This window comes from Octopus sinensis, linkage group LG11 (genome assembly GCF_006345805.1).
Source record: "Octopus sinensis linkage group LG11, ASM634580v1, whole genome shotgun sequence".
Classification (NCBI taxonomy): Eukaryota; Metazoa; Mollusca; class Cephalopoda; order Octopoda; family Octopodidae; genus Octopus; species Octopus sinensis.
In genome coordinates, this window is record NC_043007.1 from 81,302 (window position 1) to 91,301 (window position 10,000).

General features: G+C 37.7%; 1 long non-coding RNA gene across 1 annotated transcript in view; it reads right to left on the reverse strand.

The window, feature by feature from the left end:
• The window catches only part of LOC118765251, a 20,633-nt gene that overhangs the window by 9,853 nt on the left and 780 nt on the right, over positions 1 to 10,000 (reverse strand). The gene's annotated exons all lie outside the window — the stretch shown is intronic.

Sequence of the window (10,000 nt, forward strand, 5' to 3'; positions counted from 1 at the left end):
ACTTATATATGTTTATATATATATATATATATATATATATATATATGTAAGTATAATGTTATGATATATACTATATGCATAATATATATGTATAATATATGTAAATATAATATATATTATATATGTATATGTATGTATTTATATATATTTATATAGATACATATGTATGTATATATATATATATATATATGCATATATATATGTGCGTGTGTGTGTGAGTATAATGTTTAGATATCACTGTGTATTTTTATCTGTATTTGTTTTTTATATATGTACTATGTATTGCATGTACTACGCAAAAATTGTGCACGCGCAAATCTGTGTGTGTGTCTGGGTGGTAGTGCGAAATCTTTGATATTTGTGAATATTTTCTGAAACAAAAACTTTAAACTAAATCATTAATTTTTTTTATATATTTGTTATTTTCCATTGCCGTCTCTAGGAATTTTATATCTTGTATTATTTATTATACAAAACCATTAAAAGATGCTTTCTGAAAATTGCCTCACCTCTATCGAACGTTTAAAGTATTGACCCTAGTGATTCAGGTATGTCAGAATTACACGAACAGCTGTAGCCATAACCTGTGTGAAAGGTCCACCAGAGCAAGCCGGGATTCTTAAATTAAAATAAAAAATAATAAGTGAAAAGAAAGCAATGCACAGTTGCTTGATTTTTTGAGAGTCTATTTTGAAGTCTGAAGAAATCTTGTTCTGCAGAACGAAAATTCTCTCAGAGAGAAACTGGCTCTATCTATCGAAATTGGTTGCTTGCGGCATTGGAAATAAACCCAACTCACGCGGGACCCTCTATGTAGTTTCTTTATTTGATGCGTTACAACCTCAAATTAAAGCATGGCCCCTCCGTCGATTATCACGACGGATGTTCCATCTGATTCGATTAACCGAGCGGCCTGCTAGTGAACTAAACATGCAAGTGGCTGAGCACTCAACAGATTGGCGTATCCATTGCCTAATTCTCAAGGAGATTCGTCATGATACAGAATGTGACAAGGCTAGCTATTTGAACTACACGTGCAACCCATTTTTGCATGCAAAGTGGACTGAAGTAGTGGGCAAAAGAATATCTTCCTTGGGGACAAAACGCATCACTGGAAATCGAACTCATGACCTTACGATCGTGAATCGAATACCGAAACCATTGAGTCGCGCATCTTTACTAACATATATAAGCATACAGTCAGAAATAAGGCGGCGAGCTGGCAGAAGCGTTAGCACGCCGGGCGAAATGCTTAGCGGTATTTCGTCTGTCGTTACGTTCTGAGTTCAAATTCCGCCGAGGTCGACTTTGCCTTTCATCCTTTCGGGGTCGATAAATATAGTACCAGTTTCGCACTGGCGTCGATGTAATCGACTTAATCCGTTTGTCTGTCCTTGTTTGTCCCCTCTATGTTTAGCCCCTTGTGGGCAATAAAGAAATACATATAAGCATACAGTCAGAAAGAACAACACCTCTGATAATATAATCTGGGCGGATAATGCTGAATCACAGGAGAAAGTTCAGATCACCTGACCCTTAAAATTTTTCAGGGTCACCAACGCTGGTCATTGGTGGAATTATAAAGGTGTCTTCCGATAAGAGACCTGTCTCGAATGCTTGCGATGCTGAAGGTAGCCAAGTGGCAGCTGGTGGTGGTGGGAAAACGGATGATAATGCTATACATAGAGATAGAGGCAAGCTGGCAGACTCATTAGCACACCGGGCAAAATGCGTAGCAGTATTTCGTCTGCCGCTACGTTCTGATTTCAAATTCCGCCGAGGTCGACTTTGCCTTTCATCCTTTCGGGGTCGATTAAATAAGTACCAGTTACGCACTGGGGTCGATATAATCGACTTAATCCGTTTGTCTGTCCTTGTTTGTCCCCTCTGTGTTTAGCCCCTTCAGGGTAGTAAAGAAATATAGACATAGAGTTAAGACTGGTTATAGCTGGTGTGACTTTGATCAGCGGTCTGTTCGATGACGGCCGACGTTGAAACTACAGAGCAACAACAACAGTGGAGGCGTAATGGCCCAGTGGTTAGGGCAGAGGCCTCGCGGTCAAAGGATCGCGGTTTCGATTCCCAGACCGGGCGTTGTGTGTGTTTATTGAGCGAAAACACCTAGAGCTCCACGAGGCTCCGGCAGGGGGTGGTAGTGACCCCTGTTGCACTCTTTCATCCCAACTTTCTCTCACTCTTTCTTCCTGTTTCTTGTCCCCGACTTCCTACGCAACCGCTGAGCCTGGATGCGCATTCATCCATCCGTCGATGATTTCGGTGTCGGGGATTGACCTGCTTTCTCTTCTGCGGGTCTTACGAATAGCAAAGGACCACGTTTCGGACTTCTCCTGAGGCGCGATCTTGCGAGCTCTGGGGCGAAGACCCCTTCGCTCAACAAACAAACAAACAAACAAACAAACACACAAGCAGCAACAACAACAAATACGACAGCAAAAAGGGCTCGAGGATATTTGACACTTTCTCCATAAAGTTTACATTCAACGGTCAATCTTTAAAATATATCATTTATGGTGTCACAATACACTGATTCTTCATAAATCTGTGCAGTAATTAACTGATATGACAATCTGATTAATACAAACGTCAATCGGAATTCACCAAAACTGAAAAATTTGATTACCGAAACCTCCAAGTAGTTTTTCGGATTGTTATTACTGTGCTGTTGTTTTTGCTTTTGTTCTGTTTTCTTATTTTTACTATTCGCCCCACCCCGCCTTGGCCGCACATTTTTATGACAAATGATGGTTTCAGTCACATACTCACGAAGGTTCTGTCTCTTTATGCATAGTAGGGACCACATTATCCGCTGCAACCTTATCCCTCTCATTAAGAAGTTATTATAGTGTCACAGGAGGGTCGTTTAACTGCCACTTCTAGCAAATTGTCTGATCGCATAGAGTCTATGCGTCCTTTAAGTGGGTGCTACCGCCCTCTGGTGGGCATTGAGACGGTCCAGGTGGGAGCTGGTGGTGTGGGGTAGAGAAAAAGTAGGTGTTGGGGGAAGGCATTGGATTGGGGGACACTATGAATTTATTATAATATTATTATAGTATTGTATTATTATAGTTTGGTTCAACCTCCTTAAACAACCCTTATTCAGGGACCGTTCTAACTTGGCCCCACCTGCAAGGTCATACACTTTTTTCTTGATATGAGATGAGCATGTTGTGCACATACCATTTTGATGCATGTGTCTGGTGTACACTTATCAGACGGGTAGTCATGATGGGTATATTGGGCTTCGTATATTTTACCCCAGTGTCACTTTGATGGCATGCACTTATCTCTCATTCAATAATAATAATAATAATAATAATAATAACAATAATAATTATGACCCCACTTCGGTCATGACTGCACCTAGAAAGTTACCCTCCCAGGCACAAGTCCGGGCAAGGTTGTTTATGGAAGACCAGCAGTCGCCCATGCATACCGGCCTCCCCTCTCCACGCTACCAGTGTTATCCAAAGGAAAGGGAAAGGGGCAGATACAGCTTGGCACCTGTGACGTCGCAACTCATTTCTACAGCTGAGTGAACTGGAAAAACATGAAATAAAGTGTCTTGCTCAAGAACACAACACGCAGCCCGGTCCGGGATTCAAACTCACGATCGTAAGCTCGTCGCTCTAACCACTGAGCCATGCGCCTTCACTAATAATAATTCGCCTTCAATAATAATAATAATAATAATAATAATAATAATGATATAATAATAATAATAATAATAATAATAATATAATAATAATAATAATAATAATAATAATTTCTACTATAAGCACAAGGCCTGAAATTTGGGGGGGGGTTAATTCAATTACATCTCCCCAGTACTCAACTGGTACTTATTTTATCGACCCCAAAAAGGATGAAAAACAAAGCGACCTCGGTGGAATTTGAACTCAGAGCGAAACACCGCTAAATATTTTATCTAGTGCGCTAACGATTTTGCCTGCTCACCGCATTTTAATATCTTAATAATAACGTTAAAATTTTTTCGACGATGATTACGTTGATGGTGATAATTATAAATGTATCGATCATGGAAGCCTTAAAATATTTAACGTATATTTGTTGTCTACCAATTAACGATAAATTAATGAGATCAGCGTAGACATTGAAAAGTCTAAGAACAAACCTAATTAATATGCTTGCTACCATTTTCGATTTTTATCGGTTAAACATTTTGTTTCTGGACTCTGTTTTTCTTAATTAATTTATATTTCTTCCTCATTATATCTATTTTCACATACGTGTAGACACACATACAATCGTATATACACTCATAAACACATGCACACAAACACACACACAGACACACGCATTCACACAGAGATGTATATATATAGTTGGAAATTCCAAAAATTAAGAAGAAACAAAGACGTAGACGGGTGTGTAAACAACAAACACGTATATTAGTTTAACGCTCGGGAAGTGAGAAAGTCTTTTACGTTTCGAGCCTATGCTCTTCGACAGAAAGGAACGCAGAAAAAAAACAGAGAGAGAAAATAAAAGAAAAAGGTTTTGTGGCTAGCGATCTATCATGGCGAATGGATATATATATATATATATATATATATGTCTTGGATTGTGCTGGAAGTTCGTGCCGATGTATAGTAGCTTACCGTTCGACTTATTTTAGGACATGGTTGAGTCCATAAAATAGGATTGGGCATTTAAAGCACAGTTTAAGCTATCTCTTCGTGGAAGAAGGTTTATGTTCCTATAACCTGTGTTAATTCTGTAACCCTTTAGAAAGGAAGATAAGAATGTTCATTTTCGGCACTTGATGCTTTTCTTTTTCCGTAAAGGGGAAAATGCCTCACAAGCAACCAAAGAAATATGCGCAGTTTACGGTGATGTTTCTTTATCCGAAACAACTGTACGGAAATGGTTCGCAAGGTTCCGAGCTGGGGATTGTAGCCTTATTGATAAAGAGCGATCTGGTGCATCATCCACTACAGATGATGACCAAATCAAGTCATTAATTGAGAATAATCTACATTGCACAACCCGAGAATTGGCAGAAAGCCTCAACCTATCAAAATGCGTCGTTCATGAGCACCTGGTAAAGCTTGGGTGCACAAATCGCTACGATGTTTGAGTGTCACATGAGTTGAGTGAGAAGAACCTTTTGGGTCGCATTTCCATCTGTGATTCGCTTTATAAACGGAATGAAAACGTGTCCTTTTTAAAGGAAATTGTGACAGATGATGAGAAATGGATTATGTACCGAAATGTTTAGAGAAAGAGATCCTGGAGTAAGCGATATGAGCCACCCTTAGCCACCCCAAACGCAGGTCTTCACCCTAAAATAGTCTTGCTTTGTGTTTGGTGGGATTGGAAGGGATTCTGTACTATGATATTCTCCCAAGTAACTAGACAATTAATTCTGAGAATTACTGAACACAACTGAACAATTCAAGAGAAACGTCCAGAATTGGCCAACAGGAAGGGTGTTGTTTTCCAACATGATAATGCAAGACCGCACGTTTCTTTGGGAAACAGACAAAAATTGCTGCAGATCGGCTGAGATGTGTTACCCCACCCTCCATATTCATCAGATATTGCTCCTTCGGATTTCCACTTATTCAGGTCTCTGCAGAATACTTTTAATTGTAAAAATTTCAATTCCTTGGATGACGTAAAAAGATACTTTGATGAATTATTTGCCATAAAACCACCTCAACTCTGGGAAGAAGGTATTTTCAAGCTAAAGGAAAGATGGAAACGCATTGTGCAACAAAAGGGTTCATATTTGGTTGATTAAAAATGTAATGGCAAGTATTTATTGACCTTTTTCTTTCTTTTAAAAATCGGCACGAACTTTTCGGACAACCCAATATTTTGTTTACTTGCTGCGAGGCCAAGGCGGCGAGCTGGCAGAAACGTTAGCGCGTAGGGCGAAATGCTTAGCGATATTTCGTCTGTCTTTATGTTCTGAGTTCAAATTCCACCGAGGTCGACTTTACCTTTCATCCTTTCGGGGTCGATAAATAAAGTACCATTTGCGTACTGGGGTCGATTTAATCGACTGTCCTGCCTCCCCAAACATTTCAGACCTTGTGCCTAGAGTAGAAAAGAATGTTTATTTACTCTCTTTGTAATATCTTTAAATATATAAGGAAATTTGAAGTGGAAGGAAATTGATGGTGACGTGTTGGAAACATTTATTCCATAGTAAAGTTCAAAGAAGGGTCGAATCACTTGGTTTGATTTACAGGTTGTAACATCTAGCGTTTCGGGATTTTGCCCTTTGTCTGTTAGTGAGAAATAAAGAGAATCACGTATCGAGTTTTAGGCTTTAACCACGTAAGTGAATGTGAGTGTTTACTTGCGTAACGCTATTCTCATTTCATTCTCTCCTTGAGAATGAGAATAAATGAAACGTTAAAAACCACATTCATCATGGCAATTGAACATATCCAACTTTCGTGTGAACTCTCCCGTTATAAACATATTATTCAAGTGATTGCTAACCTATTTAAGTGCACCTACGACATCTCGCTGATTTGGAACTAATTTCATACCACACTACAGAGACTTGTGAGGAAAGTAACAAAGTGTATTTTAATTTTACGCCATATGTGACACACACCTTCACAATGCATGCAATAAATATATACACACGTATTCTGTATGTGTGTGTGTGTGTGATTGTGTAGCTAACGGTTCTTATTGGTTTCAGACGCAATCAATAGAAAAATTACCTGATTATAGCTGCGGCGTTCGGTAACATCTTCCTATGACTACCGTTCTAATACATTTCCTTTCCCTTAACGTACAAAATAAATATGTGCGCCTTCTTCGACGATGTTTCTGCCACCATTTTTAATTAAATCAGTGACGATATCCAATATTCAATAAGAATATTCTTACACAAGTATTACAAGCATTTTGGTACAAATACTGCCTTGTATTTATACAGGAATACATTAACGAATGATTGCAAAGACTAACTTCATAAAATATTTATTTCGCTCTTTTATATATATTTCTTTGTATTTTTTTTTTTCTGATTTATATTTTCTATGATTATCATTGCCTGGAGTTAATTACATTTTTGAAATTAATTTTCAATTCCATATACGAATGAATTGATAGAGAAGGTGGCATTTAATTAATTGAATAAATTGTTTATAATCAATAGTTATTTCTGTAAGATTTCAGTCGATTTCTCTGTCATTTGGAATGTGATCAACGTTTGTATGCGAGGTTTTATCATTTCCGTGACAAGATTTCTAGGTTCCTGGCCAAATAACCCAGACAATATTTCTTCACAGAATTTCTTTTCTCATATAACGCGGTACACATATATACACACGGATCAATACATCAATGGAGACGTATGCATATATATATATATATATATGTATTTATGTATAGAAATATATATATATATATATATATATATATATATTATATATATATATATATATATAGAGAGAGAGAGAGAGAGGAGAGAGAGAGAGACTTTTACCTTATTTATTTTTATTTTTTCAATCACTTTCGGAATTACAACAGTTAGTGGTTTGGAGTTCAACTGCTGTTTCTAGTGAGTCAGATATCCTATTTTTTGGGTATCTCTTATGTGTTCGAATGTACCCTGTATTCTATTTATACTATATATATATATATATATATATATATATATATATATAATATATATATATATATATATATTATATGTATGTATGTTTTTAAGTGCTTGTGTGTGTATATATGTGAATATATATGGTGTGGGTGTATATATATATATGTGTGTGTGTGTTTATGTATATTATATATATATATAAATAAACACACACACACAGTTAAAAAGTCCGGTATTCTGTGGAGATAAAGCATTTCAATGAAGTAAATTCACTACAACCACCACCACCACCATCTCCAACACTTCTAACAATAACAGCCACAATGGACTTCTAATCATGAACTACTATACTGGGATACACCGAACCGAAAAAAAAATAACTGCTGTGTGGCAACCTTCACTGCTCTAAAAACTAGCGATATCTTTTTATTAAGTTGATCAGACGTTACAAGAAAAGCATCGTAATCGAATGCCTACTATACGATGAAAGACCACAAAATACACAGTTATATATTGTTGTTTTAATGTATACATTTCTTTACTGCCCACAAGGTGCTAAACATAGAGGGGACAAACAAGGACAGACACACGGATTAAGTCGATTACATCGACCCCAGTGCGAAACTGGTACTTTATTTATCGACCCCGAAAGGATGAAAGGCAAAGTCGACCTCGGCGGAATTTGAACTCAGAACGTAACGGCAGACGAAATACGGCTACGCATTTCGCCCGGCGTGCTAACGGTTCTGCCAGCTCGCCGCTTTTGTTGTTTTAATGTATAATCATAGCAACGACAGTCTACCTGAGAACAGGCAATCAACGATTTAACAACATGCGCCATTTTTATCTGTTGTTTATGAAATGCTGGTTTTATTAGGAAGTCACAAACATAACCTTACAAAATTGCTGGTGAATATAAAAATACGAAATGTAGTAAAGTATTAAAAATAGTAAAGTTGACATCATAATTTATTTGATAGTTTGTTAGTATTAAATTGCATTAAAAACTGCAGTAGCACTTAATTTAGTTTTAAATTGCATTAATAAGAACACTGGTTATCGAACCACTCACCGTAAAGCAATATTATCCACTTAAAGCACATTAAATCTAAACAGTCACACGCATGCGCACGTGGACACACACAAATACACTCACACACTTGTGCACAGACTCAAGTACACACACATAGATTTGATCCTATGTTTGTATTTAAACGTTTCGTTCATGCGTAATATTGTCACAAATGTAAGGTAGTGAGCTGGCAGAAACGTTAGCACGCCGGGCGAGATGCTTAGCGGTATTTCGTCTGCCGCTACGTTCTGAGTTCAAATTCCGCCGATGTCGACTTTGCCTTTCATCCTTTAGGGATCGATTAAATAAGTACCAGTTACGCACTGGAGTCGATATAATCGACTTAGTCCGTTTGGCTGTCCTTGTTTGTCCCCTCTGTGTTTAGCTCCTTGTGGGTAGTAAAGAAATAGGTATTTCGTTTGCCGTTACGTTCTGAGTTCAAATTCCGCCGAGGTTGACTGTGCCTTTCATCCTTTCGGGGTTGATAAATTAAGCACCATTTACGCACTGGGGTCGATGTAATCCACTTAATACCTTTTACTGATCTTCTTTGTCCCCTCTATGTTTAGCCCCTTGTGAGCAATAAACAAATAAGAAACATTAGCACGCCAGGCGAAATGCTTAGCGTATTTTGGCTGATATACCCTCCAGCCTTCATCAAGTGTTTTGGGGAAATTTCGAACCTGGAGGGTATATCAACCGAAACGTTTTGTTAACAACGAACAAGATGAGGACAAATATCCGTCAAATGTAAATAATGTAAATAATGTACATAATTCCTAATGTCTTAAATATAGAACTGTATAATTAAAATCAAATTAATTTTAATATATTCTCTGTGTATTTTCAACTTCATTACTTCCGTTTTTTTCATATTGTGAGTTCAGAGACGCCAGTTTTTCCGCGGTTAATAAAATAAAGCACCTGTCAAAGACAGGTGCCAAAGTAGTCCACCTGCATTTCTATTCATTACAGCTGGTGTTTTGCTAAAATCAAGAATCATTGTTACAACGAAGCTTGACAGTTTGGGATGTACCCACAAAGCACGAAACCCATAAGACTGCGGTTTTGCGTTCTGTAATATTAGGTTCTGCAATTAAATGACACTATGATCAGCTTTGCTTGTCATTATTCATAGGTCGATAGGAAGACGACGAGTTGGTGAAACTTTTGGTGTGTCGAACAAAATACATAGCGGTATTTCTTCCTGCCCTTTACATTCTGAGATCAAAAGCCGCTGAGGTTTGCATTTCACTTTCTGGATCGATAAATACGAACTGTTGTGCACTGGGGTCGACGTAATCGACTTCCCCTCCCCT